The sequence below is a fragment of the Crinia signifera genome, chromosome 6 (genome assembly GCF_055691185.1).
Source record: "Crinia signifera chromosome 6, ASM5569118v1, whole genome shotgun sequence".
Classification (NCBI taxonomy): Eukaryota; Metazoa; Chordata; class Amphibia; order Anura; family Myobatrachidae; genus Crinia; species Crinia signifera.
In genome coordinates, this window is record NC_139222.1 from 85038951 (window position 1) to 85056494 (window position 17544).

At 41.7% G+C, this 17544-nt stretch overlaps 1 protein-coding gene across 2 annotated transcripts in view; it reads left to right on the plus strand.

Annotated features, from left to right (window-relative positions):
- The first annotated feature begins 5883 nt into the window (after window positions 1–5883).
- LDB3 (LIM domain binding 3) overlaps window positions 5884–17544 on the plus strand; it is a 92059-nt gene continuing 80398 nt past the window's right edge. For both annotated transcript variants that reach the window (XM_083146350.1, XM_083146351.1), the window contains exon 1: window positions 5884–5953. The gene's annotated coding sequence lies outside the window, so the exon portion shown is untranslated. The remainder of the gene's footprint in view (window positions 5954–17544) is intronic.

The window sequence follows — 17544 nt, forward strand, 5'->3', positions numbered from 1 at the left end:
TCGCCACGCTTCGGGTTCACGTTGATGGCGGGGTGGCGTCAACTACTTTTGGGGGGACATTTCAATGTTCAGGGGTGTTTTTGGCCCATTTACTATTGTTCCTATGAGAATTTGGCTAAATTGAGCCATTTAACATTGTTTCCTATGGGAAATCGAATCGGATCGCATCGCATCGCATCGCATCGTTCAATATCGTGTATGTGTACGATGCGATGCGATCAGATTTCACTACGGAGAATAGCATGGTGCTCAATTAACTTAGTGGGCGCCCAGATAGGAAACAAGTACCAATATTTACTAGATATTTCCTTCTAATCCAAAACTCTGTACAGTATTACACTCAGCTTCCATCACTATTTAAATATAGGTCCTGAATACAAACTGTTTAGTAAGTTTTCACTTAAATTCAACTAATCTATTTGAATAGTGTCTAAAAACTTACAATGTATGCCACCCCGTGGTGCAATATCTCACTTACGCTACATGCTCCCATACAATACTGCAAACATACCTCACATGTGATACCCCACCAACTACCCACTGAGCGGCATGATCAAATACGATCACACTTTTCACTTTTTGATGGGTCAAAATAGTCTGAAAAGGGGGCATAAGTATATAAACACCTTAATTATTTCTATAACTGCAGCAGACTAACTAATGACAATGGGCCCTATACAGAGGTGCATGCAATGTTGATTTAATATGCAGTGGATCATTTTTTTTTTGCTATATCAATGTTGACAAAGTGAGTGACAGGTAGCCAGCATTACAGAAATTAACAGGTGGTGGCCAGAAAAGCACAGGCATGTTTGGACAGTTTTCTGGTTGTGTTTAAGTGGTGCAATGATGATTCCTTCACAATAGGAGAGGGCCAAGCATCTTATGTGAGACACCATCCTGAGTCAGCAGAGGTCTGCGACCAATGTTTTTAACGTTTATACTTCTGTGAATTAGTGGCAAATGTTAGTTGCTGGCAGAGGTCGTTCCTGTACTCAAGACAGCAACTGATATTTCTTACCACTGCACATTAATATAGAAAGGTTATTACTGAATTTAATGTAATATTGTATTTTTAAGTGCGCTACCGGCAGGGTAGGAAGGGTAGCTCCGGTGGAGTGCAAGCTCCTGAAGCTAAGGAGAAGAGAGGGCACACCAGTGGCCCCTCTATTCATTCCGGAGGAGGACAGGAGCTGGGAGATGCTGGTGGGCGAGCCAGCACCACAGGGTCGCAGAGTCCGTATACAGATAGAGACCCTGCGCCCCTCCAAAAATGTCTGCCACCTTAAATAAGAAAGATGATAGAGGTCCTAATGGTCCTCTAGCACCTGTCAGGGGAGCACAGTGCTTACAGTGCTATCCAGAAGTGCAGATTATAGAAGCAATGTGCACCTGTATCCCCTGGCAATGAGCATGTAACCCCCTTGGCAATAAGCATGTAACCTCCTGGTAACAAGCATGCAACCCCCTTGCATCGAGTAAGAAACCTCTTGCAAGGAGAATCAAACCCCTCACCCATGGTGAGGAAAATTAAACCCCTGGCAACGAGCAACAAACCCTTGGCAATGACCTTGTATTGTCCTGGAAAAGAGCATGTAACCCCTGGCAATGAGCAAGTAACTCCACTGGCTAGAACGTGATGTAACCCCTGCCAAGAAACAAGAAACCCATGGCAATGAGCAGGAAACCCCTGGCAAAAAAGCATGTAAGCTCCTGTCAAGGTGCATGTAAACCCTTGCCAGGGGCAATTTGGATCTAAAAGTGGATCTGGAAAAGTTTCTAGAAGTGGCCTCATATAGGCAGCACCAAATCAAATGTAGGTGAAGCACCAAAATAGGTGGGATTAATACATCACACCCCCAGGGAGCAACCACCCCTGTCCCTTCAACAGATGTCATAATGGCTGTAGATGGGCACCCATCTTAGAACAGTATTTATAGCATCAGGTACTCTGCTCTGTGAACTGGCAAATGTGTGTGTGTGTGTGTGGAAGACAGGAGGGGGACAGGGCTACTACTCTGGGCAGGGCCAGATCTTAAATATTAGTGACACCCTACAGGTGTGCTGGCCTAGTGGAAATCTTTCCAAGGCTCCAGGTTATTCCTGTTCCCATGTACCTGAGTTCCTGTGTCCTGCTACTGCTTACCTGCTACCTGGGATTCTCTCTTTTGTCCACTAGTGCTGAATACAATATACAGTGCTCCATCTGAAGTATCTGTTGCTCAGCACATGATTCTCCAAGCAGTGGTCTTCCATTGGCTCCTTAGCCAAAGTCACACCATTGGTTCCCAGACCGATATTGATCCCATCAGTTTCCAGACCGATAATATCTCCAGCTATTCCAGCAACGGTTTCCAGACGCAGTACCATCATAGGCCCCCTGAAGATAGTAGGGACCCTTAGATTTAGGTCCTTAATATGTGGTTTTCTCTGTCTTCGGCTACAAGTACATCACCAGCTTGATTGGTTTATTTTTACTGCAGCTCTTTAGTACTGCCCACCAGTCACAGAAAGGAAACTGAGATTTCGCTCTGACTGACATAAACAGAAAATTCTGCCTGACTTTCCTTGGCAATGTCTCAGATCAACCTCTAACACTGAGTCATGTATTGTCTATATCAGGCATGTCCAACCTTGGCCCTCCAGCTATTGTGAAACTAAGAGTCCATTCATGCCTTGCCACAGTTTGCTATGAGGGTATGCTAAAACTATTGCAAGGCATGCTGGGATGTGTAGTTTCAAAACAGCTGGAAAGCCAAGGTTGGACCATATATGCAGTCTATATACAGTCTATCACTAGCCTTTGCACCATTTACTGTACCAGCATCAGACATGCAACCCTGGCAATCCTTCTGTGTGTCATACAGATTTTTATGGAGCTTGTACTGCACTTTGGATTAAAGTTGACCCCTCCAACTTTTCTAGGGTAAGAGTCACATCACTGCTATAAAAAGTACTTATGTGAAATTTAAAAAACCTCCTATTAATCCCTAACTATTATGGCTTTTTTACACATAGAAACATATACATTGGAAATATTAAAAGATTAATAAAACATAACTAAAACTTAACAATTATTCTTACATGTGGTCTGGTGTTAGCAAAGAGGTGTGTCTTAATTCCATCTACTATTACCACATGGAAACAGAAGCCCACTTCCAGTAACTGTGTCCCCTGGACCAACTATAGTGGATGTTGAAGTACTACCATGACTGGCAGCAGCTATAGCACTAGTACTGAGTTGTTGCTCCTGCTCTTTTATGGACTGATCCATATTGACTCTAGTAAAGGTGGCAGCTAATGAATGTTATTTTGTTAACACAGTGCCTGCACCTGAACATGCAAGTTTTATTTTATTTGTATACACTGTGACTTACAGCGCTTCATGAAATGATAGCCGCGCGCAAAACCATTATGTATCTTCTGGGACCACCCATTAGCATATTTCTAGATTCGCCAATGATTATAGATACAGTTCACAAGAAGAAAGCAGTACTCTGAAGGTAGTTTCTGCAGTATAATCTGAAGTTTATTCTGACAAGTATTTCAGACACAACAGATAATTTGTCTTATCCCTAAAGTTATATATTACAGGGATAAATCCTACTCTGTTTATCATAATTGGCTACAGTATATTCCACATTATTAATCTTTAGGGGGCTTGGAAAATGCAGTCTTTTGTTTACAGCTGGCATGACCTGGACAACATCAGTGGTTTGAAAGAAGTAGCACAAAATTCTATTTGTGTTATCTCCCATACAAATATGATTACATTGAGTTTTAGATGTGTGGATAATTGTTTACTGAAGGCTAAAGACATATTTATCAAAGTATGTAAAAAAATACCCTTTATATTAAGAAGTGTATCTAGTAAACTATTGCAAATACTGTACTCTAGAAAAAAAAAAAAACTTTTGATGTACCAGTATTTTGCACATATAGGGCCAGATGCACTTAGGTTCAAAAGTGATAAAATGGAGAGTGATAAACAGCCAGCCAATCAGCTCCTACCTGTTATTTATCAAACACAGTCTGTGACATGGCAGGTAGTAGCTGATTGGTTGGCTGTTTATCACTCTCCATTTGTATCACTTTTGAAGCTTAGTGCATCTGGCCCTTAACCCATACTTGCCTACCTGACCCTCTCCATGAGGGAGAAAATGCTCTGTTCCTGGACTTCCCTGGTAATGTATGATTGTCATCACCTGTGGGGAGCTAGGTAAAGATGTTTCACCACAGGTGATGGCAATCATACATTACCACCAGGGAAGCACAGGAACAGAGCATTTTCTCCCGCAAGGAGAGGGTCAGGTAGGCAAGTATGCCTTAACCCCTAAACAATAGTAATCAAACTTAACATTTAAACCTTTAAAATGTTATGTATCTACTTTCACACATTAAGCTGTAAATTTACTAAAGCTTAAAGCTTCTACAAATGAAAAAAGCTGATGTTGCCATAGCAACCAATCAAATAGTCTATCATTTTCTAGGCTGCAATAGAGAAATGATAGACCGAATCTGATTGGTAGCTATTGATAGCTTTATAGGGGCCGATTCAGGCCTGTTTACACAGGCTCAAATTCTGCCTCTCTGCCGATGGTGGGGGTCTGCGCATGTGCATAGTTTCTAATGTGCATGTTCAGGCCCAAGCTGTCTAGTGAATGGATGTGTACCTATACACATCCATTTGCAGCCCTGCACAGGGGCTCGCATGGCTGGTGGGTGTGTGCTTGGTGGGGCGGCATTACCTGCTTGCTGACCTCAAAACACACGCAACCCAGTGAGCAGGTCTGAATCGGACCTAGTCCTATGCTCACCAAGTATAGGGCTCATAAACTAGTTGTCTTTATTTATAATGTGAGGTAGGATATTCATTACATCAGAATGCTTGTGGCATTCCAATAGGGGAGCTAAGTAGACTCATAAAAAACTGGATGTAATAGTAATTAATATCAACCATTAGATCTGTTTACTAATATCTTACAATAGAGGTCTGATTCCAGTCTTTCATACAATGATATGCGTAGGTGGGCGCAGCACATTTTATTAGGTGGTGCAACGTCAAAAGGGTTGTATTCAGCACCACCTATTGGGTGTGTCTAACACCGCCCATTGGGTGTGTATAACACCGCCAATCAGGCGTGTTTCTCAGCCACACCATAATCTCCTGCCTATTTTAGTTTTAGTCTTCCAATTACTCTGTGTAACAGTACATTCAAAAAGTCAAAAACATATATGGATGACGCAGGTATGTAGCATGATATGTAGCGATATAACAATGGTCTAGTACAATTAACAATGCAAAACACACATAATTAATTGATGGGCGCTTACTTTACTGGAATACAGTTCTAAAAAGCAAAGGTCTTTGTAAAACTATTGCTGGTATTGCTAGCGGCAGCGAGGTGTTCATTAGGGTGTGCACAGCATTAGGGTGTGCCTGTGCACCTCTGCCTGTTCGTTTGGGAGTCCGTAGTGATATCACCTGTTGACATCTATGGGGTTTTCCGTAGATGTGTAAGCAGCAAACAGCAATCAGAATGAACTTACAAATGTTACGAATATGTAGATAGGGCTTACATTGCAATTAGATTTTTAATAATAATTTAAGAAATAAGCTTTAAGTTCATAATTTTAATTAGCAATAAATTAAGAAAATGAAACACACAATGACCTCAGTGTAAAAAAAAAAAAAATTCAAACTGTGTACAGGTCTCTCCATGAGAAAGATGTTAATATCCTGGCTTATCTGCGTCTCCTTTGAAGATAATACCATGTGAATCTGCAAGATAGACAAGTGGAACTCAAAGAAGTCCACCTTAAGTGCTCCCCCCTCCTCATGTTCTCTCCATGAGAATGACGTCACGCTGGATGCAGGGATCAGATAAATGTGCTTATGGAGCAACTGTTGAGCCACAAGAGCACCAGAGGGGATCTGCAGAACAGCTCCCAGGTAGATTCTAATGCCTTACCCACTAACATCTCTTCCAAAGACACAGGAGAACTGCTACCAGTTCTGTCCATTCTAACTTTCTGCATGGTCTGTATCACATAGCTCTTAGCACTCTGTTATTCCTCTAAACAGTGCCTGGCAGTATTATGTTGTGTGCGTTTCCCTTGCCTGTGCTGTGCCAGCTGGGACTTACAGCAGCCTATTTGTTCACTAATCACAGGGGATCAGCTGTTTTGCAGAGCTCTGTACAGGCTGCATGGAGATTGATGTTACCGTGTAGTTCAGCTCTTTTACTATCACTAAGGTTGTATGCACTTACAGTAATTCCCCAACAGCCACAGGAGATCATTGTTTCCATATAACTTTCCATAGTACAACCCTTCATTTCAGAGTACGTTGGAAAGAAAAATAATCCTATTGTACATTTTCATTGCAGTACTTACATGTGGAGATTATTAGGTTAACACGATGATACCCACGGACAAAAAATAATGTATGGTCAATTTATTTACAGAAGAGGGGTATATTACTGCTGATAGCCAATAGATGGTCAAATACAGTATTGGCCACACATATACAGTAAATAGTGTCCTTATAGCGGACAGGATACAGTACATAGTTTTCAATTATACATAGGTTATTAATAGAGACAGTTTAGATTGATGTGTCCAATATTTTCTGAGAAACGGTGTTGGGTATATACCAATGCAATGTTACGTTATATTATTCATAATTACTCAAGGATTAGATTTATGCAGCAGTGACACCAACATGATTAAAACCAAATTTGAATGAACCACATTAGAACAAATGGGCATAGTAGTCACTACTGAAGTTATCCAAGGTCTTATAGTAATCAAAGAATATATATTCACAAGTTTAATGCCCATTGCCCAATGTGCAATATGGGTTATTTGGATAATAATGTTATCATTTCAGAGAGAAAAGTTACAACTCATGTTGTCTCAAGCTTAACTTTGGGATTCAACACAATGGGCCAAATGTAATAGGGTGAGAGTTTCAGAAAGTGAGAGATTTTGGGAGAGTTTTCCCATGTTTTTTAAAGCAGCAATCAATTACATGGCAAAATCAACCTGGTTTTGCAGTGTAATTGATTGCTGCTTTAAAAAACATGGGAAAACTTTTTTTTTTGGCAACTTGAGTCTGACTCGTCATTACTAGATAATATAGTGATGATAGAGAATAGATTCTGGCTTCAGCTCATTTCTCTGTCTGAAGCTTTACTAATGTAGGACTGTTCGTTGTTAACCCTTTCATTAACCAAAGTAATTATGTAGTATTCGTGCAATATGAGCTTTATTAAAATAACTTGAATTTCACAAAGACAATTAGCACTTTTACAATTGATCCCTTACATATTTAGGAAAGGTCAAACATATCACTCAAGAGACAGGACAGCTCTTAAAGATGTTATTTTGAACTTACTGTTCCATACCTGGGGGGGGGGGTTGTTGAAACAAAGCTTGAGACAATAAAGAGAGAAAAAGTATCAATCAAATAGCTTCTGTCATTTATCAAACACGGAGATAGATAAATTAACATTCATTCCTATACTAGCTGTTGTGTTAAAAGATGTGCTAGAAAAATGGTAGTTGGGAGCTGCTTGGCCAGTACTTTACCTCTCACCGCCTTATCTGTCTCTTAGAGTTTAGTAAATAGCCTGTACAATGGCAGTTATGCACTGATGATTTGTACTTTCTTTCTCCGCTTAATCTGTCTCCAAGCTTTAATACTTTCCCCTCTTGGGCTTACCACAGTTTATTTCCACATTTACTTTGCAAGATACTACTGTAGATATAAAGTTCTCAATGATAATGTATAAGGGACCTATACATTTACTACCCCAAACCATTAATGCTACAGAGCAGATTATTTATAAACGTTTGGAGAGTAAGGATTGATAAAGAACCAACCCATCAGCTTCCCACTATCATGTTTTAAAACAGAGGTGGGGAACCTCCAGCCCACGGGCCGTATACTGCCCCCGGAGCCGGTCTTTGTGGCCTGCCCACCCACCCGACGGCTGTACAGCGAGTCAAGTACAGGCGAAATCTCGCGAGAGCTACCGACCTCTCGCGAGATTTAACCTGTATGAGACCCTACACAGCCGCCGGACCACACAGACCGGCGACTTGTAACCTGCGGCAGCCGCCAGAGCGTGGAATGGCTGCCGCAGGATGATTTGTAAGTTTTTTTTTAAATGGCTCCCGAGGCATTATGCCTCAATGCAAATGGCCCTCGGACCTCAAAAGGTTCCCCACTCCTGTTTTAAAACATGGCTTTAAAATAGTAAGTTAGAAACTCATTGGTTGGTACCGCATCTCTCTCTTTAAGCTTTGATACATCTACCACAAAAGTATGAGTGTACTGAGATTGTCAAACTCAAAGACTTTCAGGGACTTTTGCAACATGTTTTGTAAACATTGAGGTTTTTATATAAAGGCAAAGCCCAGCATCATGGTGGAAATATGTATTGCAGCAACATGTTGCCTCAATGGCACACTGTACACATTACTGTCTCACAGCGCTGAGGTCATGGGTTTGATTCCCACCATGGTCCTAACTGTGTAGAGTTTGTATATTCTTCCCGCGTGGGTTTCCTCCGGGTACTCTGGTTTCCTCCCACAATCCAAAAATATAGTGGTAGGTTTATTGACTCCCAAATTTAACGCTAGAATGTCTGTGTGTGCGTGTACATCTGGTAAGGAATATAGACTGTAAGCTCCACTGGGGCAGGAACTGAATGTTCGAATACTGTATTCTCTGTAAAGCGATGCAGAATATTTGTGCGCTATAATAAATACAATTAATTAAAGTGTAAACAAGCCATAAGGCATTGTCATAATGCTACAGACGAATATTTAGCTATATTCCAACATTTTAAGTGTGATGTGCACTTAGTCTTGTACTGCAAACCCATAAAGTCATACTAAAATCTATTTATACACCCATGATCATGTCAGACTTGGATTCAACTTCCACATTGGCCATCTGAAAGCCTGATGGTCTGACCAGCTGTTTGGGACAGCTCTGAGGAGCTGCATTCAAAGAGTTCTGCTCCCCTGACTTCCTTCTCAATCTCTGCCAGTAATGAATGCTGTACTGTGAGATAGATTACAGTCACACCTGTCACATAGAACACATTCAGGGCCAGCCTCTGTGACGTGCTCCTAGAAATTGGCCAAAGACTGCAGTCATACTGTATAATAGTTTTTGAAAGGACCATTAAACTTGAATTGTAAGTTAATTAAACATACAAGCCATTGCACAAAGCTAGAACTTGCAGAATGTTGATTTGATACAATTCCTTTATATATACTTCTGTTTCTCATACCATTTTCATGGACTAAGCATTAATCCCACTTTAACCCCTGATTAATCAATATTCAATCATCTTTATGAGAGAACGCACAACCACATTTGCTATGAGATAGGTTTACTTCTACTTTATGGTTGATGACGTTCTATATGTGGGTGTGATGGTGTACAGTAAGTCCTCATATCCACACCCTCACTATGCAATGCCAACATTACCAGCATTATAAAGTGGGGGTTGGGGCTATGATGTTGCAGTTGGTGGTGCAGGAGGTACATGGCCAGTAGCCTGGACCAGAAGACTTGAATGCCCTTCCAGGCAGCCAGGAGCACCACCAAAGATTTTGGAAGCTACTTGCTGTTCCAGGTGAGCAACCAAGTCTGTCATAAGAGGACATATTAGAATAACCTTAAAAATGCAGGGGCTGGACTACCATTGGTGCAGCAGGTGCATTGCACTGGTATCCTGAGTTCTAAATGGCCAACTGCTGTCCAGACCAGCAATGAGTCTAGCTGTCCACAGACCATTTTTTAGCAATGTTGGATGAATGGCTCAGTGCAGAGATCAGGGCAGGAGCCAGATGATAGGTCAACAATGTTGTGCATGTTGGCCTTTTGTGACACCAAAAGGCCAACATGCACAAGGTCGACATTGACAATAGGTCAACCCAACAAAAGGTCAACGTGTTTTTTTTTCACAATATTTTTTGGGGACTTTTGCATACTTTAGCTCAAAAGCTTGTCAACACTATTTGGGTTCCCACAATACACTAGGTAGGAAGGTAAGTATAATTAATGGACCTTGAAGGAATTCCCTCCACCAGGATGCTGGCATTGGTATTCTGACCACTTGCATCCCATTCGCCGGTCACCCATATGTATCCCTCCTAAAGACCATGCCTGATGACAATATATATATATATATGTATATATATATATATATATATATATAGAGAGAGAGAGAGAAATTGTATACAATATCCTGCCACAGGCAGGTCCAGGGTTGTACTCACCCAGAGGAGCAACTTCTGGTGGGCCGCACTGCCTGGAGATGTCAATCACTGGCCTTCCCCGGCTTGGCTGAATGGGTGGTCATGGATCGCCCATACATACAGCACAATGCGCTAATATATATTTCTAGAAATATTGGGCATAAGCTGTGACACAATATATTGGTGAATGGCGGCGTTCGCAGATATATTGCTTGTACATACTGGCCGATAATGCATTGATTTATCGGCCATTTAATCAAATGGCCGATAAATCGGCCAGTGTGTACGCACCTTAACTTCAATAATACACACTGGCAGATGCTTAATCAGTGCAGTGAATGATATCAGTAACCATTAAAAAAAAAAAAGAGTAGTAGACACAGAGACCTTGGTTACATATATTTGCAAATACATCGGAATGCCCCCAAGCCTTACGTCAAAACTTCTGTGAGTATTGGGTTTCTAACATCGAAATATGCTTCTGTTCAGAAAGGAATGGGATTGAGAAATTCCAAAATTGAGAAATATACATCAACAAAGCTATATCAGAATGAGAAACAGATATGCTGGATAACAGAGCATATTAGTGTTAGGCGCCGAGCGCCTGGCAGGGACCTGGCCAGCCTTACCGCCAATAGCTGCGGGGCATCACTCGAAGATGGTCCCTGGACTGAAGTTCCGGGTCTATTGCCCGGCAACAAGTCCCAGCAGCCGGGGATGCTTAGACGTTTGGCACATCAGAGTAGGGGGCTGCTGATGTCACAGACCGGGTGGCATCTGATTGGGCAGCCTAGGTTCAAACTCTCTGGCCGCCTTCTGCATGGTGCCGGTTATTCAATCTTTGCAGCCCTGTCTCACCTGTGCCCAGGTCTCCTGCAGTCTGCCACTGGTCCTTGTTTTGGGGTCCTGTCTGTGCCCTGCACCCTTGGTTCAGGCTCCTGGTTCCTCCATACCATGTCTAAATAGAGATAAGTGCCTATTTGCCATAATTTGCATTTTCTCTGCAGCTACTCATGTAGTGTTGATCTGTGTGGAGTTCTATTGTCTCTCTGGCATGCATTGTGTTATCATCAGCACTGCGTGGGTATTCTTAATATCTTCTTGCATTGTTGCATCCATGGGCCTAGCTTTAAGGTATTGTTTATATGTTCAATAACTTCATGCATTGTTGCATTGACAGTAGTTTGGTAGGAAATTGTATCACTGTTTCCTACTTCACTACCTTCCTTAATGGACTGGCTTAGGGGCCACCTGTCCAGTAATAATTGTATGCTGGACTGCTAGAGGATACTTTCCTGTGGAAGACAGCTGTGCCACATTTTGTTTAGTTTCCCATTTTTGCTGGTTTTAGTTAGTCCTCCTCTTGTCCGCTGTGGAGGTGTTGGGCACCTTGTTTCCCTGTAAGGCCTGGTGGCCCTGGAGTTGGGGCATACCTAATTTGCCCCTTAAAACGTGGCGATTATAGGTGAAGTCTTAGCTCTGCAGGTGTCTATAATCTCTGGAGGGAATTAACAGAGTCAGGGTCAGGGACTGGTTTCTCCCAGAGTCATAACAATTAGCTTGTAATGTGTCAACTGTCAGCAGGGTTAATATCAGTGGTGGTGTTTACCTATGGGCTGCAGGGCTGCAGCCTCCCCCCCCCAAGGTAAAATCTACCACTGTAGTAAAGCCAGATGAAGTCTTTGAGATTGCACTGGCTTCCCTGTGATTGGCAGTGGCTTCCTATTGGAAGCCACTGCCAATCACAGGGAAGCCAGTCCCATTGGGAGGTGTTCCTTCCTTCTGGGATGCCTCTCTATGGACAGCTGAGTGGCAGCCCATAAAATCCCGGGATTGAGCATGCGCAGTACCTACATCGTTATTGCGAGCGTGCCGGTCCCGCGCTGGTCCCAGTGTCTGTCATCTGTAGTATACAGACCCTTCTATGGGCTGTTGCTGAAGCAGCCCATAGAAGCCGGCTGCATGTGCAGGACAGTGGTTTGTAAAAGGGCATGCGCCAGTGCCGGCGCCTGTCATCATAGTGGCTTTGTAAGGATGGGGTGCATCTAGGCTAGTGGCAGCCCCCCTCCTTCCAAAAGTTACGAGCCACCACTGGTCAACATATATCTTTGTAATTAAGATTTGGTAATGGGAATTGGGAACTTTTAAATACTTGTGATATAATTATTGCATGCATCAGAATATATGTATATAACAAGTGTTTTCTGACAGTCATAAAATACATTTACTGTAAAATGTGCAGTATTTTGGCATAGGTACAGGTATTGGTATCTCTATATTCATTTATGGACACCTCCCATGTGGTGTTCAAAATGCAATCTGTCTCTCTCAGGGCATGATATATCAAGTATTGTGTCACATTCCATCCCCATCACATGCAGGATTACTTACGATAGCTCTTCTGATGTTGAACCATCCTAATTATATACAACTTTCTGGGCTAATGAGCAGGGAGACCTATAGCATATATGCGGCCAATTGCAGAATAAACATTTGTTTCATCATAATGACCTGTCATGTTTACCTTATACAGGAAATATCATTTTAAAAATTTTTTTACAAGACATTTTTTATTTAAATTTATATAACAAATGTGAGCAACACTGGCATTTTTAGCAGCTTTTTTGCAAATCACTCACATAGATGTTGGCATTCAAAGGGTTAATCATGTTTAGGTATCATTGCACCATACATAGTGTTAGACAAGTAACATTTAATCATACTCGTCACTGCAAATGATGCACCATTCAGTTTTTATCAATTGGAAAGTCAAAGTCACCATGAATTTACTGGCCATAAATACACTAATATTATGAAGGTATGGAGACATATATAATCTTGATATCTGGCAAAAAATTATATTACACAATATGAGTATTGTTTAGGTATTTTGGTTTATTTTTCCATTTTTTCCCATTCACATAATTATTTATTTGCATGTGAGCACAGAATTTCTACATCAGTGTTACATTTTATAAAGGTGTGGAAGAGATATTACCGTATATACTCGAGTATAAGTCGACCCGAATATAAGCCGAGGCACCTAATTTTACAACAAAAAACCTGGGAAAACTTATTGACTCAAGTGGGACCTTCACTCGAGTATAAGCCGAGGGGGGCCTTTTCAGCATAAAAAAATGTTCTGAAAAAGTAGGCTTATACTTGAGTATATATGGTAATTCCTTCAGTGGTGAGTTTTTGTTTAGGGAGTGCGCCCCAAAACACCACTGTGTCTCCCAGGAGGACACGATCTACGCCGGAGGACCCTGTTGAGTATGGTTTCCTTGCACTTGCAAATTGGTGGTGACAGCCAACCTTCACAAGGCGGGGTTTGGTGGACTCGCGAATCAACCAAAATAACCCCCCTGATGCGACCTGCTAGGAAGCTCACTGTGCATCCTGAATCGCCCTGCAGTTGCGGCTCTCGTGTCACTCTGCTTTCTGGTTGTCCCCCCCACCCCATGCCAGACCCCAAGTGCCACTGATCACTGCTGATCGTCAGCCCTGCAGCAGGCCCCTGCCAGTGTCTTCAGAAATTAACAGCTGCTGGAGAAATTTAAAAAAAAAGTAGCCCATGCCTTCAGGTTGGGAAATGGAAGTCATGATGCTTGTGATGATCTTGCCATCTATGTTTGTATTCATATTTATTTAGAACAATTTGTTTTCTTTTTGAATATACTTACTTTACTTTAAATAAGGGTTCGGTACTTATGTATTATCTGGGCTCCCATGTTAAATGCACCCCATTTTTTCATACCCCTACTATCCAACTACGCATGGAGTTGATTTTATATAGTGTGGCGAGCGCAGCGAGCCACCGTGCCCAAAGCGTGGCGAGCGGACACAGTCTCATAAGAAAAACGGGAGCCCAGATATTACATAAGTACCAAGGGTTCTTATCCTAATTCAATCATTTAAATAAATGTCAGTTTGTTTTTGAAACACAATCTCCCTTCCACCATACTCATGCAACTTCAGACATCCCATGTAATGTAGAGCACATGCTTGGACATAGATAACCTGTACTTTATCCTACACCGCCTTTAATGAAGCATACACACCCTATATTGCAACATACAAGTGCTGCGGAATATGTGTGCGCTATATAATAAATAAATACATGCACTTTAATGGAGCAATCATCATCAATAAACTTTCTTAAGCTAAAAAATCCTTGTAATTCATTACACATCCTTGGCATACTTGCCAATATTGCCAAGTCACTTTATAAAAGGAAAGAGGGGTTGAGGTGGGTGAGCTGGGGGCAGGGTGCGTATGTATCATTTCTTGTGATTCCTGCTTGAAGTACTGTGATGGCACAACACAGTCTTCTTCACATAAGAAATGCTGGAGCTAGAAGACACTATGCAGATTTAGCAGTCTTTTACAAATTTCATGTAAGTGGAGAAGTCTGATTCTTGGTCACACAGCCGTTCATAAAGCAATCAGTGTGCTGGAGAGTGGCGGCCATTTTCTTGTTGCACACATCCAGGGCCAAATGCAGGATTCCTGGAGTGAAGTTTTAAAATGTTTGCTTATGGAGTGGTTATTGCCAGCACATGAGGGATGCGTAATTAGCATGTAACAAGCTAGTGTCTGCCCCATGTAAAGTGTAGTTTACTTACTGTAATTACAGTACTTTAGACCTCTGCAGGCCAAATGATCACACTAAACACATACCAGTTTCTCTCTCTGGTGTGATGAGTGAGCACTCGGCTCCACACACACACAGCAGACTTGGTAAAAAACATTTCTGCCACTGGGCATGTGCAGAGGCTCCATTCCACCCTTTATAATGCATGGCCAAGATGTGGGGAAGGGGTTAACTGGACCCCACCCCCCTTGTGTTTGCCTAGGACAGCCCTACACTTCCCAGTGTATCCTCAAAGGTTGTAGCAGAGTGATGACATCTTGACTGTGTTGCTCCCACTCATTCTTTTCTCGAGTAGATTGCTTGCCTCGGCATCCATGAAGTCCTCCGGTGTCCACGGCAGACCTTCAGCTTCATCTCCGGCATCTCCAGCGGTCCCAGGAGTGCATTGAGCGAGTTCCCAGGCGCGCCGGTGACGTCACCAGCGTGCCTGGGAACTCGCGCAATGCACTCCTGGGACCGCTGGAGATGCCGTAGATGAAGCTGAAGGTCTGCCGTGGACGCCGGGGGACTAGATAAGTATAAAAAAGGGTCAGGGAGGGAAAAAATGAAAAAAAAAATGAAAAATCAAAAGTTTTTTGGACTAATTCGGATAACGGATATCCGGATACCGCATACTCAACCTGTACTACATTTGTACTCCTATACCTCTTTTGTTGAATTTCCGGTGCTGCAGAATTTGTACTGACATACAAATAAACAATGATGATTGGATGACTTTTGTTTTAAAATATGAATATAATTATTGATCGTTTTCCATTTGGACCTCTACTACAGTGATTTCCAACCTTTTTTCCTTGTGGCACACTAAATAAGATTTGAAAATTGCCAAGGCACACCATGAGATCCCCACAGGGCAAAACACATTGGCCCCTACAGGAAATAAAAAACCTTATGGCCCCCATATAAAAAAAAAAACAATCACACTGGTCCCCACAGGTAATAAAAATAAAATACATTGGCCCTTTACATGAAAGGAAGAGACCAGTAAATAACAGTTGAACTGGTGGTGGCTGTAAACTGGTTTGGGCATCTCTAGATCTGGGGGCACACTTGAGAACCGCTCAAGGCACACTAGTGTGCCACGGCACAATGGTTGAAAAACATAGCTCTATTAAGCTAATAAAAGTTTTTTAAACTTTATCGTTCTTATAGCTCTGTTACAAAACGTTCTATTGAAGCTCAAGTCAAATGTTAAAATGTTGTGATCACTCTCCCCTAAATGCAACTTCATCTGTAACTGAAAACCAACTTTCAGAATAGTCTGCTGATGGGTCTCAGAGGCTGGGAATTGTAATACAATACCAGTTGACCCAGTGATTCCATATACTTAACTCCTGCTGTATACCATGTCAATCAGGGCTAGGCAAATCCACGGAATCCAGGTAGATAATGCATCGATAAAATATGCTGGTCTATCTTTACTCCCCCATAAAATATTCTGCTTGCGCGGTTGCTTGTCTAGCAGTTGAATTTTAGTCCATTTATGTCTATTGTTGGTGATATTAGCATGGTGTCTGAGTTACATACGTTGTTTAAAAAAAAAAACATTTCTGGTATACCTGCAGCCCTGGCAATTGAACACATTGGGCCAAATTTAAGAGCCCTTGAGTTCTCGGCCGCGGGGATGCCTGCCGAACTCTGAGGTTTTTTAAAGGGAAGTCGTTCTCAAAGCAAAACTATGCCTTGTAAATCAAAGGTTCCCCATCGCTGTTGTAAATGATTGCCCCTCTTTAAAAAAGTCAGTATGCGCCCGGCATCCTGCATGGCCGCCGAATTCGGAGGCTATTACCTTTAGCCGATTGAGTACTGTGCAAAAAAAAAGTAGCTTTCCACTACGACAAACTATGCCGCGCTGCAAATAATGTATTCTTTTTGTATGCAGGGAAAATACTGGCTGCTTTTGCATGCAACTCACAAATGCTGGACAGCTTTATTTTACACTGCAATGTAGATTCCTAAATCTCTTGGCACATTTGACAGTTGCCCACCCTAAAGTGCAGCATGGGTTTTTACTTGCCTGTTTTGCTTTGCCTCAATCTCAGAATCCGCCCAATTATTTAACTAAATGAGTAACTATATGCAAAGTATACAATTTTAAGTAATATATAGTAAGAGTATGTAATGCAAATTTTGTTTTATATGTTTAATACTTTCAATTTATTTATATGACTTAAACATAACATTTTTTCCCATTTTCTAAATTAATTACTTTTATGATAAAATTCCTTTGTAAAACAATGCCTAAAAAAGCATAATTGCTGTCCTTGAATACCCATTCATTTTGTTGCATGGTCTTGTTGTTGTCATATATTGTACAATGTAGACTATAGCTAGGTAATGCATCCTCTTGATTTATTATCAATATGTTATGGCCCAATACTCATGCCCCTTTCAGACATACGCAAAATTCCCAGGATTTTTCACGTGCACGCGAATAATCCCGGGACTATCGTACTGTATGTCTGAATGACTCTACCTGGGATTTCAGTCGACTAAATACCCAGGTCCTGCGCAACTGTAATGGACCCGGAATTTTTAAAAACCCAGTACCGGTTCAAAATCCCAGGTAGTATGTCTGAAAGGGGTATTATGTAATGTTTATATTTTAT